The 16,859-nt window shown below is 43.8% G+C and overlaps 1 protein-coding gene across 1 annotated transcript in view; it reads left to right on the forward strand.

Annotated features, from left to right (window-relative positions):
• Window positions 1-16,859, forward strand: part of LOC126335559 (UDP-glucosyltransferase 2-like) — a 470,415-nt gene that overhangs the window by 97,728 nt on the left and 355,828 nt on the right. The gene's annotated exons all lie outside the window — the stretch shown is intronic.

The following is a 16,859-nucleotide window of genomic DNA, read 5'->3' on the forward strand; positions in this document are numbered from 1 at the left end:
AAAGTTTTTCTGTGAAATAACTACAGAGTTTATGTCACATTATGTGCAGGGTAAATCTGATAAAATGTCGTAGGTTATTCAACGATATCTCCTCAGTATTTTGATACTGGACATCTTGGTATCAGTGACTCCTTGCAGAGTGGCTGTACTTCGTATGATATTGAAAGTTTACCGTCTTACCTCCTTGCCTAGGGACGCCAGATGAAAGTTGATGTCAAGCCCTGAATCAAAATTGCGCAACGGATAACTGGGGAGGGGAGCTTGACAGCGCTACCTAGAGAGTGTGTCCTTTCTGTACGATACTAGGCAAGGGGCTGGAGGGCCCACACGCTGATGTGTGTGTACATGCATTCTATAGCTTTTATTTTAAATAAATTCCTTTAAATTGACTTCTTTGTGATTTTTAAGGTATGTTAAAGATTGATGACAGTTGATTTCCTATTTATTTTAAACATTATTACTCGACTTTACAGATATTACAATTTTACAACTTATAGCTCGAGTACATTATATAGGAATCTGCACGCACTTTTCTACGGGCAAGACGGAATTGCATTGGCCAAATGTATACCACCAAAGCCTCCCAATATTTTAAATGGGACATCCACTACGTGAGGAGGATAACAGGCAAACTGGGGACCAGATACATTAACACAGGGGGTCAAATTTCCTACATTAACGATCATTCATTTCCTTACACAATCCGAAGCTGGAAATAAAAGAATTACTACAAATATTCAGATACCTCTCTTCCATGCTTGAACATTGAGACAGACGCACTGAGGGCACGTCTGCTCACTTACCCGTCTTCTGTAACACTCCTAGAATATGGCGGGCACCCGGAGGTCTTCCTGGGCCCCGGTGAGGAGGGTGGCCGAACCACTTGGCCGTGACCACCTCTCCACCCCAAATCTTGTGACACTGAAAAGTCTTTGACTTTTACCTGCCTGTGCTGTCTCTCTGATCGCCTAGCCAGGAGTAAGGTTGGCTCTACTATACTACAGAACTACTTCCCAACAAAGATTTGGCCACTCTTTACGGAAAGGTGCGAAAAGAATTAGGAAAGTTCATGTGCAGATTCACATTCACGTACAGGAAATGCATAATACACGACGCATATTTATATGTATTATGAAGCCTGACTCATTTCTTTCCACCCGTCCACATGGGTTCTGTTGCACCCGCGGCCGGCCGCGTCGTGTAATAAAATTGGCTGCGGAGCCGCCTCTGTTTCTATTTCCCGGTGCGAGAGAGCTGCGAAACCTGCTGCTTATAGAGCGGAAACTACTGTACCGTTTCAATGTATAACCCCATTTTTCACTGTATATGAATTGCAATGGAGATACCTGCACACAGTGCAATCGTCAGCAGTATTCACTGTTTGTCCTGTTAGGAAGTAAACTAGGTTCCATTTACTAACTCCTGACAGCAGTAACGCCCACTTTACTCTTCGTCCTCAAGCTTGTATTCAGTGATGCTCGGTTCGCTCTCTGGTTTGTTTTTCCGGTAGTATTAGTTGTACGTTTTGGTACACAGCAGTGCGGATAGGTTTATAGGGAAGAGTTAGTCGATGTGCATATCGAGTGCGGATTCACTGAATGCAATGCAACACCGCCTGGCGACTCTGTGCTGAGCGACAGCACCCACGGTACTTTCGCATCTGTACACAGGCAACTTAGAAAAAAGTGGGTATTTGTGTATTAAAATAGTAGTTATTAAAATATTTTCCATCATTGTGACTTTGTTTTGACAGAAAAAATACAACTGGCGTAGCAGACCGAATACTATTATATTATATTATGCGAATTATTATTGGATTTTCAAGTTGAAGCAGAACTATCGGGGCGGGCTGAAACTAGACGCAGTGTTATGATATGAAGTCTCAAGTTAAATTGTACAATCTGTAATACTAAACTGTACAATCTCTAATACTAAATTTGCGCCGCGCGGGATTAGCCGAGCGGTCTGAAACGCTGCAGTCATGAACTGTGCGGCTGCTCCCGGCGGAGGTTTGAGTCCTTCCTCGGGCATGGGTGTGCGTGTTAGTCCTCAGGATAATTTAGGTTAAGTAGTGTGTAAGCTTAGGAACTGATGACCTTAGCAGTTAAGTCCCGTAAGATTTCACAGACATTTGAACATTTTGAACTAAATTTGTATTGTAGCTCTGGTTGCATTTGCTTAGATTTTACATGCTGAAGAAATACGTAGTAAGAATATGGAGTTCCTTGTACAATAAATTTGTCTTTTATGGCTTAAGTGTTATATTTCTTGTGCGTTGATACCTTAGCATTTCTAGCTCCACCCTTGCTGAAACATTTCAACACCATTGCGCAAAGGTCCTCTCCAGGAGCTCATCATTTCTCTGACAGCTACTGCAACCAGCGACACTTTGACAAATGGCACACGCGACGCCTGATGCTGCGAGACGGTAACATAAACAAATACTGGCCGCCATGTGGACGCAGTCATTCTGCCGTCATCCTGGCACGTTAGCTAAAGGGTTCACCAACCACCTGATGGGCAGAGGGTCCAACAGAGGCGCTCCTAGACACCGAGCCACAGAGACGCTCGCCCGAGCCAGCCGCCACTACTCGCCTTCCGGTTTGGTTTTCGCTCCCTAGACGTTCGCGACAGTTAGATGCCATGGCCCGGTTGGACCAAACCCTTCTAGATACAAGGCCTACTCACAGCGCCCATATTGGCACGTGACGTCACAAACTGTTGGCCATCTTATCTTCAGTCGGCAGTCCTGTTGGCATGTATATTGTGTTGAAAGTGTGTGACACGTGAATGTGATACTGTAACGTGCGCGGGGGCACACAATATTCGTTCGTAACTGAGCGGGGTTCACCTTATGAGAAAGGATTTTCGTATAGATATCGACCGTGTGTACCTGAATGGTGGCAAATCAGACTTACATCCACTCTGTAATAACAATGATCCGTCAAGCAAGTCCAAAATGCAACTACACGTCAGGATAGACCTAAAGCAACACTGAACATGCTACCAATTTAATGATAATACGGTCGCCAGCCTAATTAGGGATTAACTGAGTTTCTTCCCTGTGCAAGTTGGCAGATATTCATGCAAAACAACAAGTAGTAACACTGCATAATATAGTAGAATTTTAGAACCATAAAATCTATTGAAGTGATAGTTTTACGTTCTGTACTGATATGAAAAAACCATGAATACGTAACACCACACTATGATGTATACTACAAAACTTTATACTGTCTATTAATCTGATTAAAATCGGGCATAGGTTAGCCTAGCAATAGCACTTTCGTGACACACAAAATGTCAATTTTGATAAAGATAAAATACTGATAGATTTTGAACACTTCAGAATTCAAAGGAATAAAAAGGGGGGGGACCCTGAAACTGTTATGATCACTATATTAAAAAAAATATTTACTGAAATTATTACGCGTTCAAGATTTCTAGTATATGAATTACTACTATTTTTATCTTATTTACTGCTCATTTAAATACCTTTATATCTGTCTCGAAATAATTAAACTTCATAACTATATCAATATTAAAGTTATCTTTCAACTTTGTTAGGTCTTCGTTATTCATTTAGTGGTTCATGAATAAAACAGTTCTTTAAACATAATTCTAACATAGCTAGGTCTGCAAGTAATTATTATTAACAAAAAATTTCATTTTTCATTTCGGGACACTCGGATTGCACAACATTTGGAAAAGACCCTGTCTAGGTTAGTTGTAAGGATGATTAAATTATGGTAAAGTTCTGGTAAAATTTAGGTTATTATTGAACAGAGTCACTCTATGGTCTATACGAATACAGTACTAGAAGTTTCAACCTGCTTGTATCGATGTGGCGGTTGGCGGGCGGCAAGATGGCGAGGCACAGAGCACACATACAACCACAGCTATGACTCTTGATGTAACGGCACTTTAATTCTTCTTAGCGTCGCAATACTTTTCCATTTAGTGCCTATGGACTTTTGCCATGCTGTATGGGCGTTGGAACGGCATACCCGAGGCTCAGTGAAGCTACGTCTTCCAGGAGAGCCTCCTCGCTCCAGAAGGTGTTGCTCAGACCAGTGCCAGACTCCAACTACTGCTGCTGAGCCCGTTGTGCCGAGCACAGCCCGCGCACATTTCCCCGCGCTCACCAGCCATCCACCTTTTACCGCTCTCTGACAGACCGTGTATTCACCCGAGGTTTTGCATTCTACATATCCTACCACATTGCTTACGTATGGACCAGACGCACAGTTACAATTTTTAACATCTTACAAAAGGCTGAACATTTGTTACATTTCAATTCTATTACAATATTGCTTCACATTGGACAGAAACATTAATATACACATTGAAACTTATTTACAGTTTTCTTAACATGATGGCATGAAACAAAAAGAAATGAAATCAAAACATCAATTATACAAGTTTATCGAAAAATCAGATCGTAAAAAAATTACTTACATGTACAATAGCACAGCGTCATTGTTGTTACAATACATATTTCATACAGTATTCGCCTACAGTTCTGCGAAGTATGGGATGCAAGTGCTGCCTTTCATTTCGCCAGGGAAATTATAAATCCCAAAAAAGCATGAAAGTGCACATGTTTCGATTTCCCAAATGTGGGAAGTTGAGAAATCGCTGGATTGCAGCTATTCCCAGACAGGAATTTGTGTCTATGCATTATTCAAGGGTAAGTAAATAAAAAAAAAATTGTAGCATCTTATTTGTTTCCATTGCATCACATTTGCCAATTGTTTTTAAAAGCAGTTACATGGTATGTATCATGTACCAGTGTCATTTGTTTCTTAATTCTGGACCATTGCTGCAAGGTTAATACGAAGCTGGCTGTGAAATGTCTCTCATATTTGCAACTATTGTCACACAGAATAGTTATATTAATCAGTGTGGCTCGAAAATGTTTAGTATACCTTATCATTCCTAACAGATTGAGTTTCCAGTACTTTTATTTGGAAGAGCTACTGAATGAGTTTGTTCAGTTTTACATATACAGCTATTCGGAAATAATTTCAATTCGAGTAAATTACCTTAGAAAATTGCTTTAATGAATTCAGTGTTCGACAGATTAAGCAGTATAGAAAGCAGAATTTCGACGTAAGTGCATTATAATTAAATTAACAGCACTCTGTGACACGAATTTCAATGAAGGATATAGGAGAAACAATCTTTTCATGTTTAAGATTCTAGTGTTCTGGAAAAAAGGGAAATTTTTTTCGGTTTTTTTGATTTATTAAACATTATGTCAGGAGGTGCTCAATTTCGTGGAATGATTTGAGTTTCGTGTGAGGTCAGCAAATTTTGAAGTGCAGAGAAAAATGTTCGAAAATAACCAGGGAAACAAATTCTTAAATTCTGTAGAAGCTGCAGCTGCTTTATTTAAAACCGAACACGTCTGCTTGTTGTTGCGTATTGCCGATTTTTTACTGCAAGAAAGCGTAGCCTAGAAACGCGTATTTAAGGCAAATCGTCAAAACAATTTTACATCTTGAAATAACATAGGGCAGTTTTGTTCAGTTACTTTCGCAATTATATAAACTTCCAAACTTTCATTACAAGGACATGCAGAAGAGGAAAGCACGAGAATACCTTTTCGGTCTCAGCTCTAAAACTCGTACAGTTCTTGTAGCTGCAGAGTGCTTAACAGGAGCGTTCCGATACAGACCCGGCCATCAGCATGTGACGTCACAAGTGTGCGCGCAGGCCTGTAGTATGTAGTGTTGGTTGGACACAGCGGCGTGTAACCAGAGAGTTCACGCTAGCAACGGGACCATACGAATTTCCCTCCAGCGATATGATTCACACTGACAAGTTTTGGACGACATGAATAACAAAGAGCCCTTTGAATGCGAGACAGATACTTCAGTTCTTAGTAAGGCTCATTTGAACAACAATTATGACAGGAAAAATATTAGCTGCTAGCAAGTGGCCACGTGCATCAGGAGGGAGGCGCAGAGGTCAACCTTTTATGGGATGTATGAGTTACATCGTGAACAGTGAGTGAAGAACAACGTGCCACAGTGATAACAAGGGTTCGCTCCAACAAGATGGAAGTCGAGCTCCTCGGGAGTTAGAGACCTTGAAGAACGTCCAGCTAGGTATTCACTCTTCAGGATTGCATATAGAATCTTATTGGTGTGACGGGGTGATCAGAACTGATGAATGTGAGGGCGTGTAGCCGAATACAAAATAGTCTGTCGTGCAGCTTATCGTGAAACTGGCTGTCCTAGAGATAGTGCGATAATGTTTTATAGGCCCAGAAGAAATATCGAGAGGCTGAATTTGTCCAGTGGTCCTAGGTGGTATGAATTACAGTATATAACACCTCGGTTTTTATCCCGACCTGATCTGATCTGATCGAATAGCAGCCCAATATTTATTATTAACATGACTGTGAACCTAATGGGGCTGGTAATCGGAATTGACTGCTACAGAAGTTGTTACTTTCCAGTTCGTCCTGTTCAATACTATGATACTGAATGTATGTTAATAAGGAACACCAACACAGTTTTACTAATTACAAACTTATATTCTTCTCAAAACACAAAAAGGAGACAGCCACTGCCTTAGTCATACATATCTAATTACGGCTAATCTCAGCACAGGCTTTCTTCATTTGCCATTATCGTCACACGATAATCCATCACTGCATCCAACACTGCAATCGAAGGTTAGGCCAGCGCGGTAGACGCGAAACTAAATATCGGCACTAGTAACGTTACTGATCACTTTTATAAAGATACTTCTTCGCTTTCCCGGTATTAATTTATTATTTAGGGGTCTAACCACGGCGATTATGACACTCTTCTCGGTTAAAAACCCTGTATTCCAATAATGGCCTCCACACACACACACACACACACACACACACACACACACACACACACACACACACACACCATTCCCGCCAACCACTCTGGCGCATCTCGCACTCACGTCATAATCGATTGTTCGCCCTATCGACCTGTGCCGAGTGAAAAGTTATAGTAAGGGCGTATGGACCCCTTACAAAAATATCACACTCTTTTCAGGACGAATACTTTGCTCTAAAGGAGTGCAACTTTTATACGCAGACCAGGAATCAAGAAAAAGCAAGTTTTCTGACTATTACTGGCCAAAAGCAGTGCTTGTACCATTGATGTAGTTGTCTTACGCCCGTTTTCCCACTCTTGGTTGCTGTGGCATAAATATTCCCTAGTGCCCTTGCAAGATCACGCACACGAGAAAGAATCGTAGGGAGGAATGCACCTCCAGCTTTTCGCAGCACATTAAATAGCTTTCCAGCCAGTTTTACCATCCGGATTAACAGTCGGCATAACCGTATACGAATGCGTTAAGGCACTGATTTTAGTTGATGTTGACACAACTCCGTCATCATTGCACTCCATAAGTGCATTTTCCAGACAGTCGAGCTTACACGGCACAACTCATTCCACTGCCTCATCTTGCACAAACGCTAATATCTCATCTGTCACTTCTTTCTCGCTCTGCCAAATTGCTTGGGTTCTCTTCTGACGAAATATCAACTTCGGAAACTGTAGCTGTAGGCTTAATGTACTGTTTGCTCTGTTTATCGTTGCCAGTGTTCCGCTTTGTGTCACCACCAATAGCAGTGTAACACAGTTAAGTTATTAGTAGAGTCCAACTGCGCTCCGTAGCCTCATGCTGTGCTCACCAAAGCCCCGCCCCCTGTTGCCATTAGCCGGGGCAATATTGTGGTTCCGTGGAGGACAATATGTGGGGCGTCGAATGCCGTAAACATTTTTGGCCTTTTGCGATTAACACTCAAGTTGCTCCTTGTAAGAACTCAACATATAGAAACAGGAAGACGTAACTCTCAAACGTTATCGAGAAAATAGAGTTCGATAATTTTAGGCCTGCTGATGTACTTTGTGTTATATCTGTTAACTAAGGATTCGGCGGCTGAGCTGTTAGTTCCGTAAGCGCGATACTTCTGGATCGAATCTCACTGTTGCTTCATTTCTGTCTATCATTACCAGATAATTCCAACACATTTATTTTGACTGTGCAAATTGTTATTTAATTTTTTCATAATCTTGGAAAACAAGAAGTTTTGTTTCTTAGGATATTTTAGGATATAAGAACAACGCAATAGAACTTTCAGCCAAATCAGTCTACCATTTTATTTGCATTACTGTATTTACAATTGTGAAAAGTAAAATGTGTGCCGAATACAGTAGTCACAACTCAGACTGATACTGGTTATAGAAACATCAACGACAATTCTTACGACATACAGCACGTGTAAGGAAAGCCGAATTTGAACATATGTATGGTTTTTTCATTGTGCCTATTCCAAACCAAACTTGGTTTACATTCATAAACGGTTCTCCGTCATCACAAATTTCCGTCAACTACCCAGCATATATGTTGTCAGAATTACGGGGAATGAAAAAAATAAATAAAACATTCGATCCAGAGACCTCGCTGTTATGAAACTGAGTGCTTACTTGCTGCGGATTCCTGAATGTTACTGATCATACGAAGTATGTTGTTGTAGTTGTCTTCAGTCCTGAGACTAGTTTGATGCAGCTCTCCTTGCTACTCTATCCTGTGCAAGCTTCTTCATCCCCCAGTACCTACTGCAACCTACATCCTTCTGAATCTGTTTAGTGTATTCACACATTGGTCTCCCTCTACGATGTTTACCCTCCACGCTGCCCTCAAATACTAAATTGGTGATCCCTTGATGCCTCAGAATATGTCCTACCAACCGATCCCTCCTTCTAGTCAAGTTGCGCCACAAATTTATCTTCTCTTTAATTCTGTTCAGTACCTCGTCATTAGTTATGTGATCTACCTATCTAATCTTCAGCATTCTTCTGCAGCACCACATTTCGAAAGCTTCTGTTCTCTTCTTGTCTAAACTATTTATTGTCCACGTTTCACTTCCATACATGGCTACACCCCATACAAATAGTTTCAGAAACGACTTCCTGACACTTAAATCTATATTCGCTGTTAGAAAATTTCTCTTCTTCAGAAACACTTTCCTTGCCATTGCCAGTCTACGTTTTATATCCTCTCTACTTCGACCATCATGAGTTATTTTGCTCCCCAAATAGCAAAACTCATTTACTACTTTACGTTCGAAGTATGTAAGAATGACTAAATTCTCAAAACCGATTCTCTCGAAAAAGGTGGGGAGTTGCTTCTCCCTGTTCATGTACGTGAAGTTCGTACGGTCGATTTGTAAGCTCTGCGCCGACCGCGGTGGTCTCGCGGTTCTAGGCTCGCAGTCCGGAACCGTGCGACTGCTATGGTCGCAGGTTCGAATCCTGCCTCGGGCATGGATGTGTGTGATGTCCTTAGGTTAGTTAGGTTTAAGTAGTTCTAAGTTCTAGAGGACTAATGACCACAGCAGTTGAGTCCCATAGTGCTCAGAGCCATTTGAACCATTTTGTAAGCTCTGCAAAGGCCAGAATCCCACTACAAAGCTTTGCTGTCCCGGTCCATAGGTCGAGGCCCGTCTTCTGATGTTGGTCTAAGCTGTTTTACTACTGGGCCTAATAAAGGGACTATAGAGCTCCCGAGCGGCTTCCGACTCACCCCGACCCATCATCTTCCACCAGAGCATACCATGAACACCACTAGTATCAAGAATTAGCCAAAACTGAGGAATAAATTTCTGAGAAAATGTTTGAAGCGCCAGTGCTGAATGCAAGTAAGTCGTGGACTGCGTGGAAAAGTAGAGCAAGTGTTGAATACATTTTGCTATAGGAAGTTTTGAAAGTGAGGTGCGCTGTGAAAAACGAGAGCGTTATCGGCAAAACCACCTAGGAAACAAATAGCTGTAAACATTTACAGGAAGAAGGGACATAATGTTAGCACACGTTGAAAACCAGGGGATAACGTCCATGGTATTTGAAGGAGCTGAAGAAGGTAAGAACAGTGTTTGGAATGTCTCCCACAAATAACGCAGCAAGATGCATGCAAGTGCCACTCTTGCATGAAGCGCTTGGCATAGGAGAGAAACTTAACGTGGGCTGTATCAAACCCTGCTGATGTAAAAATAAATGATTAATGTAGTGGTTGTAATCCACCAGACGTTTCTTGTTCCTTGTGTACTGGAGCCCCGAATAGTAGCGTATCTGCGTGGTATGTCACACATTATATCACGTTTGCGTACAAAACAGTATTCTAAGAGAATATGCTACTCAGTTTGCCATGTGAGGTATACCACAACGCAACGTGTGAAAGTCAGTTCGCCCTCTTCGTCAAATATCCTCTTTATCTATCTCATAGCCTCCTGTGACGCACGTAATTACCCATTTCAAGGTCACTAGTTGGAAGGAAACTTCAAGGACATTAAAACCAAGGTGTCAACAGGAGTGTGAAATGAATTTCTCTATTAAGTGCAGAGCGAATAAGTGCAAAGAGTGGATTGACGGCCTCTACGAACGATGAAGAATCGTCTGTTGAGACAGATGAAATGAATGTCGGTTTAGAAGACGTATGGGATCCATATTACAGTTTAAAAGAGCTTTGCAAACGCTACTTTACAGCAACAAGATGTAAGAATTAAGTAAGTTTCCTTCAGAATTTATAAAAAGGTAGAAGTGAGTGACAACAGAACGATTACTGAAGTTAGCCTGCCGAATGTAAGAGAGAGATGAGATTCCGAAAAGTTTCAGCCAAACAAACCCGAACATGAATGAGATTTTCACTCTGCAGCGTAATGTGCGCTGATATGAAACTTCTTGGCAGATTAAAACTGCGTGCCCGACCGAGACTCGAACTCGGGACCTTTGCCTTTCGCGGGCAAGTGCTCTACCATCTGAGCTATCGAAGCACGACTCACGCCCGGCACTCACAGCTCTACTTCTGCCAGTATCTCGTCTCCTACCTTCCAAACTTTACAGAAGCTCTCCTGCGAACCTGAAGACTCTCGACGGGACTAGTGTAAAACGCTCCGATCGCAAGACGCAAACCCCGATGTTGTATGGAGTTGAGGCGGCGTAAGATGGACGGCCGTGCAGAGGAGTATACAAAGCTCCCATAATCCAGCTTGGAGCGGACGATCGACCGATATAGCCAAAGTAGAACTGTTCTATCCGCTCCCCACGACATACCACTGAGAACACGGAGGACATTTAGAGAACGGGTACAACGGGCAGCAAAATATGACTCATGTGGAGACTAGCTAAGTTTCCTGTCAAATGTAAGACCTAAAAATTTTGTTGTCTCCACGAATGGGAGAGCAACGGGACCGAGTCGTAAGGACGGCGGGAGAAACTCTTTGTAGCGCCAGAAGTTAATACAGACCGTCTACTCGGCAGAGAAACGGAAGCCGTTGGCGACACTCCAGGAGTAAAGACGGTCAAGAGAACGCTGAAGACAGCGCTTCAGGAAACATGTACGCTGCGCGCTGCAATAGATGGTAAAATCGTCCACGAAAAGGGAGCCTGATACATGAGCTGGGAGGCAATCCATTATTGGATTGATCGCTATGTCGAAGAGAGCGACGCTGAAAACTGAGCCCTGTAGCACCCCATTCTCCTGGCGAAAGGTGTCTGACAGGAGAGAACCCACACGTATCCTGAACTGTCGATCCATTAAAAAGGAACGAATAAAAAGAGGGAGGCGACCGCAAAGGCCGCATGTGTGCATGGTGCGGAGAATGCCCGCCCTCCAACAGGTGTCGTAAGCCTTCTCCAAATCAAAGAACACAGCCGTGGTCGGGCGCTTCCGCAAGAAGTTATTCATAGTGAACGTCGACAAGGTAACCAGATGGTCAACAGCAGAGCGGCGCCTACGAAATCCACATTGTACATTGGTAAGTAGGCGTCGAGATTCGAGCAGCCAAACCAAACGAGAGTTAACCATTCGCTCCATCACCTTACAGACACAGCTGGTAAGCGAGATGGGTCGATAACTGGAAGGCAAGTGCTTGTCCTTCCCCGGCTTAGGAATCGGTACAACAATAGACTCGCGCCAGCATGCGGGAACATGTCTCTCAATCCAGATGAGATTATAAGTACGAAGAAGGAAACCTTTACCCGCAGGAGAAAGGTTCTTCAGCATCTGAATATGAATAGAATCAGGCCCTGGAGCGGAGGACCGTGACCGGGCAAGTGCATTTTCGAGTTCCCGCATGGTGAATGGGGCATTGTAACTTTCACGATTCGAGGAGCGGAAATTAGGTGGCCTAGCCTCCTCTGCCTGTTTTCGGAGGAGGAAGGCAGGGTGGTAATGAGCGGAGCTCGAAACCTCTGTGAAAAAGCGGCCGAAGGCATTGGAGACATCCTGAGGGGCCACAAGGACGTCATTCGCGACCGTCAATTCAGAACCTGGTGGATGGAGCTTAGTGCCAGATAGCCGGCGCAGGCTACCCTAGACAACAGAAGAAGGAGTAAAACTGTTGAATCAGCTTGTGAAAGCAGCCCAGATGGCTCTCTTGCTTTCTTTAATAATACGACGACACTGCGCACGTAATCGTTTATAATTGACACAATTCGCCACTGTAGGGTGGCGTTTAGAGGTGTGTAAAGCTCGTCGAGGAGCACGTGAAGCGTCTCTACATGCTTCTACATGCTGCAGTCCACCAGGGGACCGATACGCGACGTGGAGAAGAAGTAGTGTGAGGGGTGGAATATTCAGCAGCAGTGAGAACGACTTCCGTGAGGTGTGCGTCCTGACTATCGCAACTTGTGAAGGTTTGATCCTGAAAGGTCGCCCTGGAAGAGAAGAGCCCCCAGTCTGCTTCGAAGATGTTCCAACTAGTTGAGCACGGGGAGGGGTATGATGCAGGAGATGGATAACACACGGGAAGTGGTCGCTCGAATATGTATCAGAAAGTGCATACCACTCAAACCGGCGTGCAAGTTGGGTAGTACATATAGAGAGGCCTAAATGGGAATAGGTGTGAGTTGTGTCCGAAAGGAAAGTGGAGGCGCCAGTATTGAGGCAGACAAGATTGAGCTGGTTGAAAACGTCTGCTAACAGGGAGCCCCTCGGACAGGATGCTGGAGAGCCCCAAAGGGGATGGTGGGCATTGAAGTCTCCAGTTAACAAAAATGGTGCAGGTAGCTGAGCAATAATTTGCATCATGTCTGCCCTGGTAACGGCAGACGACGATGGAGTGTAAACGGTACAAATGTAAAATGTGAAAGTGGGGAGAGTAATTTGGACGGCAACTGCCTGCAGGCCGGTGTGTAATGTGATGGGATCGTAGTAAATATCATCCCGGACCAGCAACATAACCCCTCCATGAGCCGGAATACCTGCCACAGGGGGTAGGTCAAAAAGCACAGAGGTGTAGTGTGCCAAGGCAATGTGATCGCATGGGCGTAGCTTCGTTTCCTGGAGAGCTACGACGAGCGGACGGTGCAAGCGGAGCAGCAGCTTTAAGTCCTCTCGATTAGAGCGAATGCTACGAATATTCCAGTGAATAAGTGCCATCGTGAGAAGAAGATGCAAGAAGGGGTCATCTCGAAGGCCGCTGAGGGCCCGGCTTCGAACGAGCACTGCCGCCGCTAGCAGTAGGCGGACAGTCACCGTCCATTGGTTCTATAGGTTCATCGGCCATCTTGTTAAGATGGCCGGGAGGGGGAGCTTCCTCCGCCGGTGAACAACCAGATGTTCCGCTACCAGCGGTGCGGCCAGGCGAATCGGATGATGGCCTGTGACGGCAACCGCTGCGTGGCGCAGGAGAAGAAATGCGCCGTGGCGGAGAAGGAGAACTGTGCTTCCTATGAACCTTCTTGGAAGGTCGTTTAGTGGAAGTACTGGTCGATGACTGGGAGTTCGAGGTACGTAGGAAGTCTGCACGGGACGGTTCCTTCTTGAAGGCCCGTGCATCTGACTTCTGGGTCTTCGTCTTGGTAGAAGCTGATGAAGGTGTTTGTGTCTGAGGGGTGACGGGAGGAACAGGAGACGTCGACCGGGCGATCTTAGCACTGGCCGAACGGACGACCGTAGTGCTGAAGGTCAGATCGCATGTCTGCGTCGCCACCTGCCTGGTAGTCCGAGGAGAGGCGAGGACAGTACTGTACTTCCCCACTGGGAGCAACGTGGGCTTCCTACTAGCGAATAGCTTGCGAGCAGCCGAGGTGGAGACTTTCTCTTTGGCCCGAATTTCCTGTATACAGCGTTCTTCCTTGTAGATGGGACAGTCGCGGGAGGACGCTGCATGGTCACCCTGACAGTTCACACAACGAGGAGACGGAGGTGGACAGTCACCCTCATGGGCATCCCAGCCACAAGTGACACATTTACCCGCATTGGAACAAGACTGGCGAGTGTGATTAAAGCGCAGACACTGGAAGCAGCGTGTAGGTGTCGGAACATAAGGGCGAACAGAAATAACCTCGTAGCCCGCTTTGATGCGCGACGGCAGCTGAACACTATCAAAGGTCAAGAAAAGGATAACGAAAGGGTTGACAGATGAAAAATCCTTTCCGTCTTCAGATCGAGAAACTACGAGGAACTGTGGGGCAGGCGGTAGTACTTTTGTCACTGATGGCTGGTCAAGTTTCCGTTTTTGGGCAGAAGTCGAGAGAGAAGAAGAAGAGAAATCCATTGCGGAGGAATCCCCCATGATTGCCGGCGTCTCCGATGGCACGCTCCTTCCTTGTGGGGATTTGAGTGTGATATCATTGCTGTTTTCAATGTAACTGAGGGAGAATTACCTGTTGAATGGAATTACGAGTCTCACTAACACGTGGTACGCAGTGGCTTGATCTTTAGCTATCAGAAGTGCATGTAAGAAAAGAGTGAGTCGGGTTTCGCACGAATTTTTCGGAGTGCATTCTGTATGGCATGATTTGTGTTAGTTTTCTTTTAGTCGTGAAACTTCAGTTGAATGTAGAAAATGGAAGGTTCGAGCAAAATGAACATTTTCAGAACGTCACTAATGAGAAGTGTTTTAACTGAGGGTAACCGTCACACCAATAAATTTTTCTACATGTCATTCAGGAATCACATTTTACAGATTCCACAGACAGGTGTCAATGAGAAGTGGAAATAAGTCGAATGAAATATGTTAATGAAAGATAATGAATAATTCATAGTCACTAAATATTGTAATATCTACGTGCAATTATAAATTACGCTGTAACCGGAACCATATTTTTGTGAATGACAAAGTTTTCTATAATGAAGTCGAAGGTTTATTATTCAATCTGAAACGACTGCTTTTCTCCCAAGATACTAGGCACGCTCTGTTTACGTGTTGAAGAAATGTGTTGCGATATATCTGTCCGCTGCACGTTAAAGAACATTATCACGTGTTGGTAGAAATTAAAATAAACTGTAATTGAAACATATATCCTCACTCTAGTGTTGAGTTAAAAGTAAATGTTACCAGAGTGTAGGAACAAACAATTAATAACACGAAAAACTTCACTTATTTACACTGCTGTTCACGAACTCGTCCGTAACAATTTTGAGATGACCCATCACTAACTTGGTCATAGACTTGTGAGAATAAGGAGTACAAACTACCCGTACTTTTTATGAAATGTATTAATTACACGACCAGTTTCAACACTGTACTGGAGTCATCTTTAGGCCCCTACCCAAAATGAATGGTAATATCCAACCATTTGTGCGAATCTGGTCACGTGACTAACATAGTACACAAAAATTACGGCTGTTGGTGTTTCTTATTTGTGCAAGATTATAATAATCGATGTTAACAGGACCTTGACAGACTTTTTGTTACTTCATAAATTAAAGTCGAATGATTTTCGATAGATACCATAGTGAGTTGTTGTGTTTTACTAACATACATTACGGTGACACTACTGAAGACAAAATGTTGCGTTATGATTAGGCACTGACAGGCAGCTGAATTCGGTAGTTACAGAGCATCTAAAGCATATTACACGAATAAAAGTCGCTCATATACATATTTGTAATGGCTTCTGACTGCTTTGAGCACTTAATGATATGCAGAATAAACATAGTTTCTGCAGACAGTGACATCGTTTCTGCAGACAGTGTGTAATCAGAAGACTGACAAGTAACTTCGTCTGTATGTAGGGAAGTTTCACGTTCGTGGTCTATGAAACCATAAACTGGGTGGGGGGAAGGCGAGGGAAGGCAGGGTGACGCGAAGCGGTCGTCAGTTGTTGAGTCTGGGCGCTACATATTTATCTGCACAGCCTTGTTAGGTTCAAATGGTTCAAATGGCTCTGAGCACTATGGGATTTGACTGCTGAGGTAATCAGTCCCCTAGACTTAGAACTACTTAAACCTAACTAACCCAAACATATCACACACATCCATCCTCAAAGCAGGATTCGAACCTGCGACCGTAGCGGTCGCGCGGTTGCAAGTTTTGTTAGGAATGGGGACAGATTTCCCTAAAACGCTGCCCCATATTCGGATCAGTGGCAGCTGCTCGTCAGACAGATGTGGTCGTTCTGTGAGGCAGTTTACGATTGTGGAAACGTTGTCTCTGTGCTACTGAAGACGCGCAATAGAAACTGTGACTTTTGAAACGTGAATTCTTGTGTATCCTCTGATATATCCCAAACAATGCGTCTTCTACTGATTATCATCCCATGTTCCATAGTTTGATTGGCACCATGTTGCTATATGTATGTAACACCTTCCTGAAACAGATGTTTCTTCTACAGTCGCACCATATCTGCACTAGTGGCCATTGAAATTGCTACACCAAGAAGAAATGCAGATGATAAACGGGTATTCATTGGACGAATATATTATACTAGAACTGACATGTGATTACATTTTCACGCAATTTGGGTGAATAGATCCTCAGAAATCAGTACCCAGAACAACCACTTCTGGCCGTAATGACGGCCTTGATACGCCTGGGCATTGAGTCAAACAGAGCTTGGATGGCGTGTACAAGT

The sequence above is a fragment of the Schistocerca gregaria genome, chromosome 2, assembly GCF_023897955.1.
Source record: "Schistocerca gregaria isolate iqSchGreg1 chromosome 2, iqSchGreg1.2, whole genome shotgun sequence".
In the NCBI taxonomy this organism is placed as follows: Eukaryota; Metazoa; Arthropoda; class Insecta; order Orthoptera; family Acrididae; genus Schistocerca; species Schistocerca gregaria.